The sequence below is a fragment of the Lathyrus oleraceus genome, chromosome 1, assembly GCF_024323335.1.
Source record: "Lathyrus oleraceus cultivar Zhongwan6 chromosome 1, CAAS_Psat_ZW6_1.0, whole genome shotgun sequence".
Classification (NCBI taxonomy): Eukaryota; Viridiplantae; Streptophyta; class Magnoliopsida; order Fabales; family Fabaceae; genus Lathyrus; species Lathyrus oleraceus.
In genome coordinates this window covers 197,062,983-197,079,803 of record NC_066579.1, presented here as the reverse complement: position 1 = coordinate 197,079,803, position 16,821 = coordinate 197,062,983, and the positions used below count along the sequence as shown (strand labels likewise).

The window sequence follows — 16,821 nt, the reverse complement described above, 5'->3', positions numbered from 1 at the left end:
ATATTGTGCAAACATGATTGGGAAAATGAGAAAAGAATGTACAATTTAATTATTTTTTGTGTTTGAACGGATGAACCCGTTGCCTACGTACCTTCCATGAAAGGTAAGGATCAAAACGCCGTAGTTCGGCTAAAAGATTTCCAAAATATCAGTGGGTTCATTTTAAAACAAGAGCACTAAGGCTTTTCATTCTCAACGGGAGAAAACTCAACCAAGACCAACAATCCACCATGCGAGTATATCTTCAACATACTAGTGAGGGGTTAACTCTATAATAAGTATGGAAGACTTACAATCAACTCACTAAGGATGTGGTGAGATTTACATCAACCACTATGAGAATTGAAACCTATGGCTAATGTATGAAAACATATCAACAATGGACAAAGCCACGAAACAATTGAATGAGTGAAGTTAATTGATTATGAGTATTCACAAAATATGGTCAAAGTATGATTAGTATTCAATTCAAAGAAGTGTTATGACATGGAGTTTGAAAAGTCAAGGACTTAAGGTCCAAGTTTCTAATTTGAAAAGAGGTGAGAATGTTTGCACAATATGTATTTATAAGTTTCAAAAGTCAACAAGTGAAAAGGGGTTTTGAAACAAAAAGGATATGGATGAAGGAGTGTAAAACTTCCTATAAGTTCACCTCTTGAAATCATATAGAAGATGATTCAAGTGTGTCCTTTGGAATAGTCAAACAAAGCAAGTAAGCAAATAAAAAGCAAGGTGATACCGGATGCCAATCAATGGACTTATACCAATCTCACAAACAAAGGCGGATACCGGATACCAATCAATGGATTTACACCAATCTCCTAAAATAAAACAATGATACCGGATGCCAATAAATGGACTTATTCCAATCTCACAAAACAAACACGGATACCGGATACCAAGCAATGAATTTACACCAATCTCCTAAAACAAAACAATGATACCAGATGCCAATAAATGGACTTATTCCAATCTCACAAACGAAGGCGGATACCGGATACCAATCAATGGATTTACACCAATCTCCTAAAACAAAACAATGATACTGGATGCCAATAAATGGACTTATTCCAATATCACAAAACAAACACCGATACCGGATACCAATCAATGGATTTACACCAATCTCCTAAAACAAAACAAAACATGGATGTCAGATGCCAATCTATCTGGGCTTACTCTAATCTCCAAGAGATGATCATGGGAGTACAAATGCCAACAACATGGACTTACAATTGTATCCTCACATACAACAAACAAACAAGCACTAAGCAAAGAGGACATAAGTGGCCAATGAAATGGACTTACACTCAATCCCTCCTAAATCATAGGAACAAGGGCCAATTAATGGACTTACAGTTGATTCCTCAATGGGCAAACTCAAACAAACCACAAAGATATGAAATGATGATCATGCAATAATGAGCAATTAATGATGATAAATGCACAAAGACAAACAAGCAAGCATGCACAAATGAATCAAGCAATCAATCAAACAAAGTCAATTAGCACCCACTATATATAAGCAATTAGGCTCAAACAAGGGTTAGACTTTAAAGTCAACTGGAATGGGGTAAATGGTGCTCTTAACCTTAACATTGAGAGTTAAGGTGAAGCAGATGAAAGGATATGAGGGGTGTGCCTCATTGCTCTTATCCCTGGTCAGGGAGAGCATTGAATGATAGAAGGTGTGGGAGTTCAGAAAGTTGGAACTCTCTCCACAAGTTAATGACTCTATAGATCTTGGGTTAAGATCCACGATGCTATAACATGTAATGTGAGCAAAGGGAAGACACACAGAATAGTAGGAGATGGACTACACATCTCTTTTATCTACCAATTGTCTTATCAAAGGACTTTTCCTGCTTGGGGACAAAGATAAACAATCACAAACATTGCCTCTTAAGGAGGACTTCAGACAGGTGTCTGGCCAAGTAACAAGCCAGGTCTTCCAGACTACATGAAGAAGAGAGGTTATACCTAATTGGTTAAGCAACCAAGCAAGTTCAAAGTGAACTTAAGCAACTAATGTACCTGTGGAAACATCAAACAAATCACTATACAACTCTAAAAAGTCAAACAGATAATCCAACAGTCAACAGACAATACACAATCAACAATCAAGGCTACATTGTGCAAGGCACAAGCTCAACTCAAATGAGCTAAAAGCAACCTACAAAACAAGTCAAAGTTAGTCCATAACAATCAAACAAACCAATTCAAGCCATGTGAATTAATCTCCTTAAAGCCCTATGCTTCTTAACCTGAAAACAAACTCAAACATGAGAAGCAAACCACTAGGACAAGGCCTAGGGTCAAAGAAGGAGACAAAATTTAAAACAGAACATGAAAATTTACAAGAATCAAGATTAATCAATCAAGAACAATATCCAAGTGGTCTCATATCAAAAGCATCAACCAATTTCATTTCATAAACAAATCATGGCAAAGCATGCAAGTTGGAATCACATTGAAGCAAACAGAATGATCACAGGCATATTAATTCAAAAATGGCTCAACAAATCTCAAGCAAAATAATGGCTAAACAGGACACATCAAATGATCAGCACACCAAAAATCATGGCATTTGGACAAGTATAAGCATGGCAATTAAAATCATCAAGTCAAGGTAGGTCTAAACAAGCTCAAAGGAAGCACAAAATGATACATCAACTTAAGGCAATCCTAAAACAGAGATGACAAGTGATAAATGACTCAAACCAAAGCCAAGACAAACTTCAATGTGTCAAGAATCAATGTACAAAATTTCAAGCTCATATGATAAGGCATAAGAATTTCACAAATCATCTAAGTTCAACACTCATCAAAAGTCCAATTATGACCAACCAGCAAAGAAAATTTCAAACAAATGGGAAATAGATCTAAAAATTCTACCAAAGTTCATGATCAATCCTAATATTCAGAATAAGTATCATGCAAAACTTCAGATCATTTGGCATTTATTTGGCAAGGTAAATAAAATCAGCAAATTGGACAAGAAATGGTGTGACACACATTGTCACACCTCCATTAATCACATCATAACTCAACATCCAGAAATGAGAAAAATGCAAACTATATACCAAAATGACCAAGAATGAATCTAGTTTATGCATGTAAATTTACAGCTTCATTGGATTAATCATCATCATTTCACAAAGGAAAAGGCAAGCAAGGTGCAAGGTATGACATGCAAACATAAACCCTAGGCCAAAAACATTTTCAACCGTGCACAAATTCTGGAAAAATATCCATAAAACAGCAGACATCATGAGGATCATTGTGCAAAACATTTCATATGATTTGGATGAGTATTTTTTGAGTTATGAATTTTTTAATGAAGAGAAAAATTAAAAAATGCATGATGAAGGCATATGAACATGATAAGCATAATTGAAGAAAATGCAAAAAGCCAATTATTGGAATGCTCTGGCTCGGAATCGAACCGAGTGAAGATTTGAATGAAGCGCTCACTTAAAGAAACGCACCGTTTCATTAAGTGATGTGGCGCGACGTGACTGGTGCATGGGCGAAAAACAACGAAAAGCATGCAAGCAGGCGCTGAACAAGATCAAAACAATTCTGGAATTGGAAACCCTAACAAACTCATACAGTCCATCGTGTTCATCATCATCAAGATCCAATGTGCACAGAAATTCACAAAACATATATCAATCGATTCATCTTGCATCACACATCAATAATCCAGCATCAATTCAACCTAATTCTACTCATGTTCAAAGATTCAAGCGAAGAAAGTTTCACATGTCAACATTCAAATCCACATAACTACCTCAAAACTCAATGAAAATCCACGATCTAAAGTTCATTACAACCAGCAACAAGGGATCTACAAGATGCATATCATAATTTCATGAATTAGAGCATTCGAATTTTAACCTTGCTGATGATGCAGAGTTGAAATCGTGTGAATCTGGCTTGGAGGAGCTGAAACAGATGCTCTATAGTGCTGAGGAAGATGAATGAATGATGGACAACAGCTCAACAATGCTTAATCTCGATGGAATCTTCAACTGCCATGAAAGTGCTCAAGCTTCAACAGTCATGATTTGGCCTCAATGCTGCAGGATCTTGCTTCAATCTTCTTCAATTATGCCTGTAGATGATGAATAGAACAAGAAGCAAGCAAAAGAAATGAAGAAAATCGATGAAAAGTTGAGAGAAAATTTGAGAGCAAAAGTTTAGATCTGAAATTCTGAAGTTGTTGTTGTGGAATTCTGTTAGGATTATGAATATATACCCTCTGCTAATGAAGCTCTTTAATCATGATTAGGCAAAAACCCAAGGATTAGTGAAATGGACATGTTCATGCAAATTGCCAAAATCACCCTTATGCTCATATGCCAATGGAACAGTGCGAATTTGGCTTGGAAATGCATTGCAAAATATGTTTTGATGCATATGAAATTGGTTGGAAGTGGAAATAATGCCCAATTTTCAAATTCACCTTTTCCCTCCAAAATTCAAATTAATTCAAATGAAAAATGCAATATTTTTGTGATGAGAATTTGTGAAATGTGATGCATGACTATGATAGTGCACATCAAGATAGAAATGCTCCAAAAAGAACCACATGATTTGGCCTTTTGGTTCAAAAGTTAAGCTAGCTTGAAGTTCAAAATTCCTTGGCAATGATTTGATCATAACTTGCCAACCACAAATGAGAAATGGATGTTATTGGACTTTTTGGAAAGGTGAGAGCAAGTTCTTAAACTTTCATGTTGGACAAAATTTGATTTGAAGCTTGCTTGATGATGTAAACTTGAGGAGAAGACCTTTCCATTTTTGGCAGTTTGAAATTATAGGTCACTTACTATTTTTGGAAACTTTTTGTCTGACCTCAAATTCTTCCATGTTGATGTTTTAAATGTCAAATGAGACTTGTATGGACATGAATGAGGCCTCTCTAACCATCTCCCACCTTCCAATCCATGATTGAATGCACAGTTGACTTGTGTTGACTTTTCTAGGGTTTCAGTTGACTGAACAATGCCTTGATGAGATTCAAGCCTCTACCACTTGAGATCTTGATTCCAAATGATGTCACAACTCATATGAACCTCTTATGAATGATTATGGTGCCCAAATTCTTCAGAATGGCCACCATCTATTGCTCAATGGCTGCCTTTGACTAGTTTGACCTAGTGTTGCTTCATCTGCAAGTAACAAGGTTAGATGACAATATTTTTGTACTTTTGGGTTAGTAAACAAATTAAAAGCAATGATATACAAATGCAAAACATGCTTGGTGATCAAGAATCACTCTCAAAAGATGACCCACCCACAAGGAAGGAAGCAAGGTGTACAATGATCCTTGAGGCAATGATATGATATGATATGATGCCATGAGGGATCTTAGGGACAAAATTGGGGTCTTACAGGTCGTGTGTATTGTGAGCCATTCATTCATCCATAGATGATTGAATTGGACTGACTTTTGAGTTGTAATTTGTCCACTCTAAGTTTTGAAGCATGAGTGTGTGTTTACTTGGTTGAAGCTTTTAAGCAAGATCAAGTATGTGTTCTTGAAGAGTGTCTTCATTCATTGTAATATTTGTTTTTACATCACTGCTGTGATTGAGGGGGAGTGAGTAGGATCTCATATCTAAGAGTTCTTAGATAGAAGTCACACGGGTAGAGATTAGGTGAAAAGATTGTAACTTGAAGTTTTTTACTGAGAGTCTTTGAACTAACTATGTTTAGTGGATTTCCTTCCTGGCTTGGTAGCCCCCAGACGTAGATGAGTTTGCACCGAACTGGGTTAACAATTGCTTGTGTCACTTGTATTAATGTTCTTTATCTTTTATCATATTTATATTGTTCAGATATTAGTGTCGTGACATTACCTTCGACATCTCATATCTGATACCAGAATTTCAACAACAAAAACCCTAAAAAAGATTTGTGTTGACTGTTGGATTGGATATGAGACATTGGACTTAGAATTAGGCAACATTCCTTATGCAAAAAGGACTTGGCCAATGCCAAATTTTCTAAATCCAGTCATTGTGAATTGAACTTTCATCTAAAGCAAGTATTAAGATCCCCTTTGAGTTCATTTACTACATGGTCTTGATGCAATTGTTACTTTGAACCTGTGTCTAGTGCCTTATTCTGAGCCATTCAAGGAGTATGTCATCTAATACATGGGAGATTATGAAGAAGATCATGGAGTTTCTAAGCTTGGATGTGGATATCTTTATTTGATGCCTTGCTCTTCACCTTGCTATTGTGTGTATTGATATTCCTTGATTATAAAGTCCAAGGGAAAATTGGGGTTCTCTATGACATTCTTATCTATTCGGTTGCATCCCATTGGTTAGATCTTTTCAACCCTTAACTTTTACTTTTTTCTTAGGATTAATCTCTTCATATCCTCCCACTTCTTAAATTTCAAATCTCTCCCCCTTTTCAAAATCTTCTTTGCTTGTGATTTCTAAACTATGACTTGGTTGCAAATTAGAAACTTTGGCCTTATGCCATTGTATTTTTCAAACTCTTTTTCTTGATCAAACTTGTAAATGAACTTAACCATACTTGACTTAAAATTTCAAAAGACAAAAAGAACTAACACCCATTCAAACTCTTTTAGGCCTTTTTTGCCTCTTTCAAACTTAAATTTTGTTAAAAGGCAACTCACTCACTTTGAAATTGTTACCACAAACTACGAGGTTTTGATCCCTCATTTTATGTTGGTATGTAGGCACAAGTCCGAAGGTCTTGTCAAACACAAAAATATAATTAGTAAATTATTTTCTCATCCCCACACTATATTTATTGAAAACATCATTTTATACTGAAACACATGTACACACAAAAAAGGGCTCCCTGGGAGTACCTAGGACACTTTGGGTGCTAACACCTTCCCTCTGTGTAACCAACCCCCTTACCTGTAATCTCTGGCATTTTATTAGTTTTTATTTGAAAACTTCTTATATTTGGGTTTTGTTTGTACTTTTCCCGTTTACCTTGGAAACAATAAAAGCGCGGTGGCGACTCTGGTTTTACTGACGTCAAGCTTATCCATAGCTTGATGGTCATGAATTTACCTCTACAGCTCCTTACATTGAGGGTCTTAAACCTTAGATATGAGCTTGATAGAGCATAGGTGAGCATACATACTACCTACAAAAGCAACAAACTATACATTGACATATTTTTGGTATTTTGGTTAGTAAATAATGAAAAACAAAGTATGATACAATCAAATTGTGCTTGGTGATCTCTCCCAGTGCAAACCTAATGAATGAGGGGTAAGAAGGATGCTAAGGTGTGATCCCAATGCTAATGCATATGATGGGATAGAATTAGGGATCTTAGGGTCAAAATTAGGGTCTTACACATGAGAAATGACATTCACTTTCATCCTTTTTCTTAGCCTTTTGTTAAGGGGTTCTCATTACCTTTTGTGTGAGAAATCACATTCACTTTCATCCTTCTTCTTAGCATTTTGCTAAGGAGTTATCATTTCTCTTTGCATGATAAAATCACACTCACTTTCATATATCTTCTTGAACTTTTGCTAACTAATCCTCATTTTCCTTTTGCGTGAGGAAGCGTCATACTCCTTTACTTTCCTTTTGCAGGTTGCCTCTACCCTTTGTGGTAGAAAATCCTATCATTACCAAGCATAGTCTCACTTTCCTTTTGCAAGACGTCTCTTCCTTTTGCCCGAGAAAACCTCAAACTTTTCAAATTAACTCTATACCCTCTATTACTTTCCTTTTATAAGTACACAATCAATCCTCTTACCTTTGTGGAACAATGCGAGAATATCAAAACTACCAATACCTGCAAAAACTTGTTAACTGCAGGCAAAATAGAAAAAATCTTAACACCTATACATGTCCCTTCTCTTCGGAGTTAAAATTTTAAGGTCTTTATATTTAATCCTCTTAAACCTCGAATGTCTAAAAGTCGTTGCTATTCATACCTTCAGGTTTTAGAATATTAAATATAGGTAGCTGTCATACCCCATATTTTCCATACCCATATTTAATTCATCTGCATACATTTACCCCAATCACTTATTTATTTTCAAGAGAATTCATCCATATGCATAAAACCATTCATTTTATGATTCATTTGCATAAGGTAATATCATTAGTTCAAAAGTCCATGATGCTTGGATTTCAACCGGATGGTTTGATCAAATAATTTATACTAGGTGCTTGAATTATGAATTAGGAAATATGATGTTATTGATCTCCAGGATTAGGGTTTTTCATGTGTCTACTTGTGGAAATAGCTATTGTATTACATTTGACCCTTTTATCAAAGTCAATCGTGAAAGCTGTATTTTTTACCTAATCCTTGGAATCTCCATTTCAATATTGAATCATGGCCAATATTTTGGTGTGCATATTATGGAAAAAGGAAACATAGAAGTCATTCATTACTATAATTGAGTTTTAATCAACTAAGTCAATCATGGAAGGTTGACTCATGTTGACCAATTCATTTGGATTTATACATTCAAAACATTCTCAAGTAATTTATTTGGTATTGATACATGGAAATTCAAAAAATTCAAGGCATTTCAGATACAAGTATTCAAAGGGAATTTAAAATTCAAGATTTGAATTTAAAGGTGGAGGGAAATATTTTTCATTACTTGAAAAACAATTTATCATTACAAGTTAACATTTCATTCAAGTGTACCAAAATACAAGGAAAATATTATTACAAGATTAATACATTAAAAATCCAAGTTTGACTCACAGTTGACTTTTGGTCAAATAGTTGACCAAAGTATGACCCTAACACTAACATTGACTCTAGACCTACTTCTCCTCTAGTCTCCCAGTCTTCTTCATCTTCATCCATCATCTTTTGACCATGTGCCTCCATGTGTATTCCATGCCCAAAATCATGGTGGGCCATGTACGTTGGCATGACAAACCACCAAACTTCATGCACAAACCCACATCAATGCCTGCAATTACATGCACCACCAGTTGTTCAACCTACAACATCAAATCCTAACAATATCATCATAGCATTTGGAATTCAAACTAAACCATTCAAGCACAGCCAAACCCATAACAAACCATACAACACACACAATTCAATGCATTCATGCTATGCAATTCAAAGCCATCATCCACAATCCACAATCATATCATCCTCATGACATTTCACATTTCAAAACAGTCCTTCAAACCAAGCTTTCATCTCATCCAAACATACATCAAGTTCCAAATCAAGATCCAGCATACACAAACAAGATCCCAATGATGTCCATACAATTCAATCCCCATTCAGTCAAGCATAGCACAATTAATTCATAATTATAACTCATAATAAACATAGCTCAAATATGATTCAAATGCACACGCATCATCACACATACATAACATCCATGGCATAAGATCCATGCATACATACATTGTCAATTAACACAATTATTCAAGCATCATAACCAACGTCTAACTTAACATCTAACTTTCCCTTAACTATAACATACTTAGAATCTAACAACCTAACCAAATTCCTAACCATCAAATTTCAGTCAATTAACCAATATAACTAACCCTGCCCTAATCATCAACTAACTGACCAAGTTTGTAATCACATTAACCAATTTCAAAATCTATCAAACTACAACAAATTCACTCATTTTCACTTGCAACTAACATATAACCAAACTAAATTTTAAAATCCATCCTCCACCCTTGATAAACACATTGCCACAGATTTATATCCAAAGGTTAGAACTCAATCTCACATAACCTCCATAACTAACTTATTTCCCTCCTAATTCCACTCTCTCACCATCTATAAAACCCTACACTTCTTTATTCATCCCTATGTTTCAATGACTCTAGCGAACCTCTGCTGAATTCTTCCCTCAACTCACCTCACCAAAGCTCTCAAATCCATGAATTGTAAAGCTCTTAGCAATCGAGATGAGCTTGCACACACATCAAGCTCTGCCCTACTTGTTCATTATCACTCATCTCTACAATTTCATAATTCCATCCTAATCTCTACACTCTAATTCTACTTTCTAATCTTCCTATTCTACATCAACAACAACAAGATTCCAACACCAGAAAAAGAAATCAAGAAGAAAGAAGAAGGTGATTAAATCAGAAAGCAAGAATTTGAGAAGAAATACTCGTACCTGATCTTTTTTAATCTATTGGCAACATCCACTGGAGCAAAGCTCAGCTTCATTGGTAGGTTTTCAAGCTTCAATCCTTCATTTGTTCTTCAAATACTTATTATCACATTGTCGTGTGTGATGTCCTGAGTGAAAAACCTAAGGTAATTGCATGATTATTCACTCCACCACCATTTAATTTTAATTCTAAAGATCATGGTTTTATGGATCTTGTTTAGATTCAAGAGGTAGGGTAGTTTTTCTAATTTGTTTAAGGTGAGATTCTGGGAGAGGGTGGAGTTAACATCATTTTGATGTAGGTTAGAGGTTGTTTTGGGTTGCGTCGCTGCCAAAGGGCATTTCCGACACGGCAGAGGAGATTCTAGCAAGCAGAAACATGATAAGGAGACTGGGACAGAGAGAGAGCGTAAGAATGAGGCTAAGTTCAATCTCTTCCCCCATTTTATTTTGTTAATGGGCCTAGTACCTGGCCCAATGGCCTTTAATCATGAGCACCATCCAGATGCTTCTACACCCCCTCCCTAATGTAAAATTAGGGACAAAAATAGATTGCACCATGCATTTTGGGCCTTGCACCTAGTTCCTAGCCACACACACCTCTTTGGTCCTTTGTTGCTCTTAGTACCCCATGTCAGCATGATTTTTATTTATTTATTCTTCTTAATAAATTCATTTTAGTCTTTTTTTAATACATCAAAATAACACCTTAGTCATGATTAGGATTTGGTTAACTAATTTTAGGATTAACATTTCTTAATTAGGACTAGAATAGAATTAATTAGAAAATTAGGGTTAATAGCATTAATCTTGATTTTTCTTTTTCTTTGTCTTTAATTCATAATTCATGGTAGATTGTTTGAATTTTTTAATCATGTGAAATATAACTTGACCCATAATCTTGCATGATCATTATTTTCTTAATTTAATTAATTGATTAAATTTTATTGGGTCAATTAGTTGAATTAATGACTTTAGGATATTATTTAGTTAATCCTTTTGATTAATTAGTTATGTGATCAAAACCCTGAAAAATAGGCGAACAATTGCATGATAACATTAGGGATTTTTCCTATTATAATCATGTCATATAAAACTAAAACCATAACAAGTGGAGAAGGAATAAGACGGTGTATTCCTACCCTTATTTTGAATATTATTTGGATACAGGACGAATGACCTAGTTTTTAAAAGTATTCACCTCCATTCATAGACTTTAGTGCAATTCAAATTAGGGAAATTTTTCATAATTAAAGGAAGAAAAAGGAGGAGGATGTATACTTTCTTTCCCCAAATATTCAGGTACTGTTGTACAGGTCACTATTTGAATATTCATCTTCCGACTAAAACCAATCACAACCAATCAAAACTTGATTTTCTCGCCTTAGAGAATTCAAAACTTTTCTTAAAACGTGAACGTTAATATCGTTGCATAAAAACAACCAACAAATACTTATTTTTTCTACCCCACGACCTACGTGGCTCTAATTTTCTCACTGCATTATGGAAATACATAGGCATAGTATTTACAAATCCTGCTCCTACGTATCTCAACAGAGAAATCAAGGCTTACGTAGTTCTGGGTAGAAAAATGTTTGTTTGTTGGTCGATTTTAGCGAGAGCTATATTGTATTAATCAATGAAAAATATTATTTTACCCAAAACAGATGAGGAGCGGACGTATACCACACATCGAATGGATTTACAAATCTACATTCGGAAAAGCGTCACTTATCTCGACTCAATAATCGTGGCCGAAACATTGTTTTGCATCACCTTAAGATAATATATCTTTCGTTTATGAAAAAGGTTTTTGATTAGTCGCACGGCGGCGAGAAAAGAGTTTGATTGGTTGGATGTATTTTGAGTGATGGCGAGAACTTGGATGAGCGAGATATCCATCTCGAATCCTAGTCTCAGGAGTGCACGGTATACACCATGTTCCATTTCCATCTTTATTGACAAAAGTGTTTAATAAAGATTAAGTATTTTTAGGTTTGATTGAGAAAGGGGTTTGAAGAAACCGCATTGACAATTTTAGACGATGGCGGGAGCTAAGATAGGAAGGGCATCCACCTTGAATCTTAATCTCAGGAGTGCACGGTATACACCATGTTCCATTTCCATCTTTATTGAAAAAGTGTTTAGGTAGGAATTAAGTATTTTTTGAGTTTTGAAAGACAAATATTTAAGAACGAGACATAAGCCCCAAGATCGATAATTCAGGGTTCCACCGGAATGCTAGATTCCAATGGTCCTTTTTCATTCGAATTAATTAAGAACATTATTTAATGGACAACGAACACTTGATAAGAATCAATTGTTCAAAGGGTTACGCCAGAATGCTTGATCCCAATGGCCTTTATTTTGTCCAAGTTAATTAAAGTGTTTTAAGAATGAAAGAAAAGAATGAAGGGTTAATCCAAAACGTGAGGCTCGGGACTGATCATTCGAGGGTTCCCACCGGAATGCAAGATTCGAATGGTCCTCTTCTTTCATGTTTTTAAAAAAAAGGAATTTAATCGAGTTGCAAAGATAGTTTAAAAATAAAATAAAATTATAGGGATAAAATTAATTTTAATATTTTATATATATATCGAATTAATTTTATATATATAATCGAGTTCCCACCAGAATGTTAGGTTCAAGTGGGAGGAAATGAAATTAAATGTTGAAACTATGGAAAGTTAATGAAATTTAAATCGAAAAATTTAGTGAATTTGAATGTGATTATTTACATGTGTAAAGGTATGAATATGGATACCAATAACCTAATTAAATTAACTAACACACAAAAATCGACTAATCGAATAAAAACCAATATCAGAAAGTCAACCATTAACTAAATCTAAAAAGTAAACATTTAAAAATCTACACAACTAAATAACGATTAAATTAAATTAATAAAAATATAAAAGTAAAATAAAGAGTAAGAAATTATAAAAATTTAAATGAAATAGTAAAATAAAAATATGGAGATATGCTACTCCTAAGTATCAAACCCATCCCACTAAAGAAAGTGAAACTGCTCTCTCTCCACTATGCCACTTATGGTCATTTGTTACCTTAATAACAACTTGAATATATGAACAGGGATAGCTGAAGACAGTTTAGAATAAAAACTAATTAAAACGAGGTGGGCTACTGTTAATGGACAACTAATTAAAACGATGGAGGAATCCAAAAAGTAACCCTAGCCGCCTGGCTGTTGGGTTTCCAAAAGAGAGATTAATGGGTGGGGAACACAAAACAGTATATTAACAGACACTAATTAATAAAAAGGTGCAAGGGAAGACTAAACAATATTAAATTTTAAATGGGTTTAAAGGCTTGTTCTTAAAGAAATAAATAAAAAGAAAAGGAATGTGAGAGAAAACGTAGTAAACCCAGAACAATCATTCATCGTCCTCACGCAAAAGCTCCCGCTCCCTCAATCTCACTCGTCATCTTTCAACCTCATTCATTCTCTCAGACTCTCACACCATTCAATCTCTCAATCTCTACTCTCACTCTAAATGCGAAAACTATGGCCTCAAAAGGAAATCAAACAATAACGCTCACCTTCGGCGGTGGTTCGGCGGCGAAAAAGAGCAATGTCAGATCGTCTTCTTCAAATGCCTTCCCTCGCTTCGTATTCTCCTCGCCGTCTCTGAAAATACCGTTCCTAGGGTTTTTTGGCTGTCTGAAAAATTAGGGTTTTCGTCCTCTTTTTCTCGCCTCCGCTTCGCTCCTTTTATACTCACCACCTTAGGGTTTCGAGCTGGTTATGGAGATCCAAAAGGGTATCTCTGCGAAATCCTTTAGGGTGCTCAGTTTGTTTTCCCTATTTGATGTTTGATCTGGAAACGGTAATACAAACCTACACTTTCTTCTTCTAATTTTGTCTCAATCCTTTTTGGGTTATTTGTTGAATTTTTACCGCCTTTGCTAATTTACTTGTGTTTTACTGCAGTGAAAATCGGAACATTCGTGAGTGATTTGATGTCTTTTTATGATATCTTGCACAACAGAGTAAAGGCTTCAAGAAGAACAGCATGGGAAGCATTGTTCTTTGTGTCGTTTGTGAACAGGTTCTCCTCCGGTGGCCGGTTCAGTTTCAAGTTCAAGTTGGTATCATGTTGTCGCGTCGCGGTTGAGCTATTGTAGAATGGTTTGCTGTAGAACTTTGGGTCACAATACCGGTATGCGGCTGCCAGAGTTTTGCAGGATTATGGGTATCATCTGGTGCGTGGCATGGATGTTTAGCATAGCGTGGGTTCGATATCGGTCTTGAATCATGTGGATTGTGGTAAGATCTGCTAATCGACTTGAATTGCAAAGCTTAACTATTGCTATTGTCATGAACTTCTAGGTGTGAAGAAGTGCTAGCTATCAAGAATGAAATTAGTTCAGTTATAAGCTAGTGTTAATGTTAAGTCTCATTACATTGTCTTACTTGAACTGTTAGTGCAGAATTTCTTATTAATTGGAAATTTTTGTTCAACTGTCAGGAATTATTCTTACTGTTATGCTTATTAAGCTCTGCAGGTTAGTAGGTGTTGCAGGTTGAAGGGTGCAGAAGTTTTGGTATGGAGGTTTTTTCAGTTTGGTTATCAATTCGGTCTGTTATGGAATTTGGGTGTGTCGTTGTTTTTGGAAGGTGGTTAGAAGTTGTTATGAGAGTTTGTTATTTTTGTTGTGGATTTGGAGTCTGTTATAGGTTTGTTATAGGTTTTTGTTGAAGTTGTTATGGAAAATGGTTACATGTTGTTGGAATTTTGTTATGAGTGAAATTGGAAGCTAGAAGTTAATTGTGGTTGGCATCCTGTTGTCAGTTTTTGAGGGGTCAACTTCGAAAGAAAAAGTGAATGCCGGTTATTCGTGGCTTCTTGTTCTGTTTTCTGTTATGTGTTGAGCGGAATGTTTTCTGCAGGTTTTTTCTTCGCAGGGTGTTGGTTTGCCATCAAAGAAGTTTGAAAGGCTTAATGATGTACTATAAAGCTTTCTTTGGAGTTGGCTAGGAATTGTAGATTGTGGGTTTTATGTATTTTTTGATTGAAAACCTAGTATATGGATGTAATTGGGTTAAATGGAATTTGAATGGTGTAATTGAATATTATAGTTGGAATTGAAAATTGTATGGTTTCAATGCAGTGGGCTTTGAATGAAGGTGGCATGACGAATATGTGATCCTAATGAAAAAGAATGAAAGTTGGAATGGAATTGGTTTAAAAGGTGACAAATGAACACTGTTCCAAGTGGTTTGAAAAATGTGAAAATGATCTGAGACAAAAAGAATGGACTTTGTGAATTGGAAAAACGTAAAAATGTAATATATGTAATTTTTGTTGTAATTGGGTGTATGTATTTGTATGGTTTATACATGAAATGGAAGGTTTGGAAATTGGTTCAAACAATGGTTTTTGTATTGAAATGAAACGGTTTATGTAATAGGATCCCACATGTAATTGTGACTTGGGATTATTTGGGATTAGATTATGGTTGAATTATGATGTGATTTTGAATGTATGGAAAGTTATTAAATTCTATGAAAATAGTGAAATCTCATTTCCTTTTAACCGGTTTGAATGGCATTGAAAAGAGGAAATGAAATGAATCATGAATGTGAATGGAATCATGGCCTAGGAATGCAATAATGGACTAAGGTTCCATGGATCCTAGATGCAAATGAAATCATGAACTAGTAAATCCACAATAAGAAATAGCTGATACATTATGAAAGTATGAATATGAATGTACCACAAGCAATGAATCAAATGACTATGCCTATAAATGAAAGCATGAATAAACTTGGATGAAACAAAGCATTAGATCAAAGTATCAGGAAACACATATCAAGCCCCTAAACCATGGCCAAGGGATGAATCAACCCTCAATGACCAACTAGTCCAAATATTCATGAATTAGGATTTCCAAGATCACCCTAAAGCAAATAAAAAGTCCCATAAATAAACTCACACCAAAGTGTCCCACAAAACTAGGGTTTTAAGATCAAGTGAAATATTATTATCAAGGATCACACCCCACCAACATAAGTTAAGCTTTAGGCTTGACACACATGAATACAAGGTCAAGAACTCAACCACAAACTTTTGAATCTATGAGGATACTTGCAACATTTGATATGAATGGATGGTACATATGAAATTGGCATGAATGTATGCAAATGAACTTTAGGCCAAGTGCCAGATGAAAAAATGAAAAAATTTCAGGACCAAAATCGGGGTATGACAGTTGCCCCTATTTAAACATCCTCCACCAGAGGAAAATGAAACAACATTTTTTCATCGGGTCGTAGTCGGGGATGGTTAAATACCATGGAGACCCAGATTTTGATCCTGAAAAATGCAAATGCTATGATATGATATGCATGGATACAAGACTTTCTTTTGAATTTACCCGTTAGGGACACGGTGAACTTTTACCAGGAGATGTTATAACAGACAAACCAATCTGTGGGGAACTCTGATGGCCCACAGGGAAATAGACAAACAATGCACAACCAACTCGCTGGGGATAACAATCCTGCTGGAGAGTCAGACACACACTGGGGAGTAATCGAAGTGAAAGTTGACAAATGAGACTTAGAACACAAGATATTTTGACAGTAAGTTCACACATGACTTACTACAACTCGAATAAGAAAAATTTCTACAACAGGTTCATACATGACCTGA

The 16,821-nt window shown here is 35.3% G+C and overlaps 1 long non-coding RNA gene across 1 annotated transcript; it reads right to left on the bottom strand.

The window, feature by feature from the left end:
• Positions 1 to 8,604: 8,604 nt before the first annotated feature.
• LOC127127282 (uncharacterized) lies at positions 8,605 to 10,717 on the bottom strand. The gene is made up of 2 exons (XR_007805301.1): positions 10,148 to 10,717; positions 8,605 to 8,987 (listed from the first exon to the last, which is right to left on the bottom strand). It is a non-coding gene; the product is annotated as an uncharacterized LOC127127282 (long non-coding RNA).
• Between the last annotated feature and the right edge of the window lie 6,104 nt (positions 10,718 to 16,821).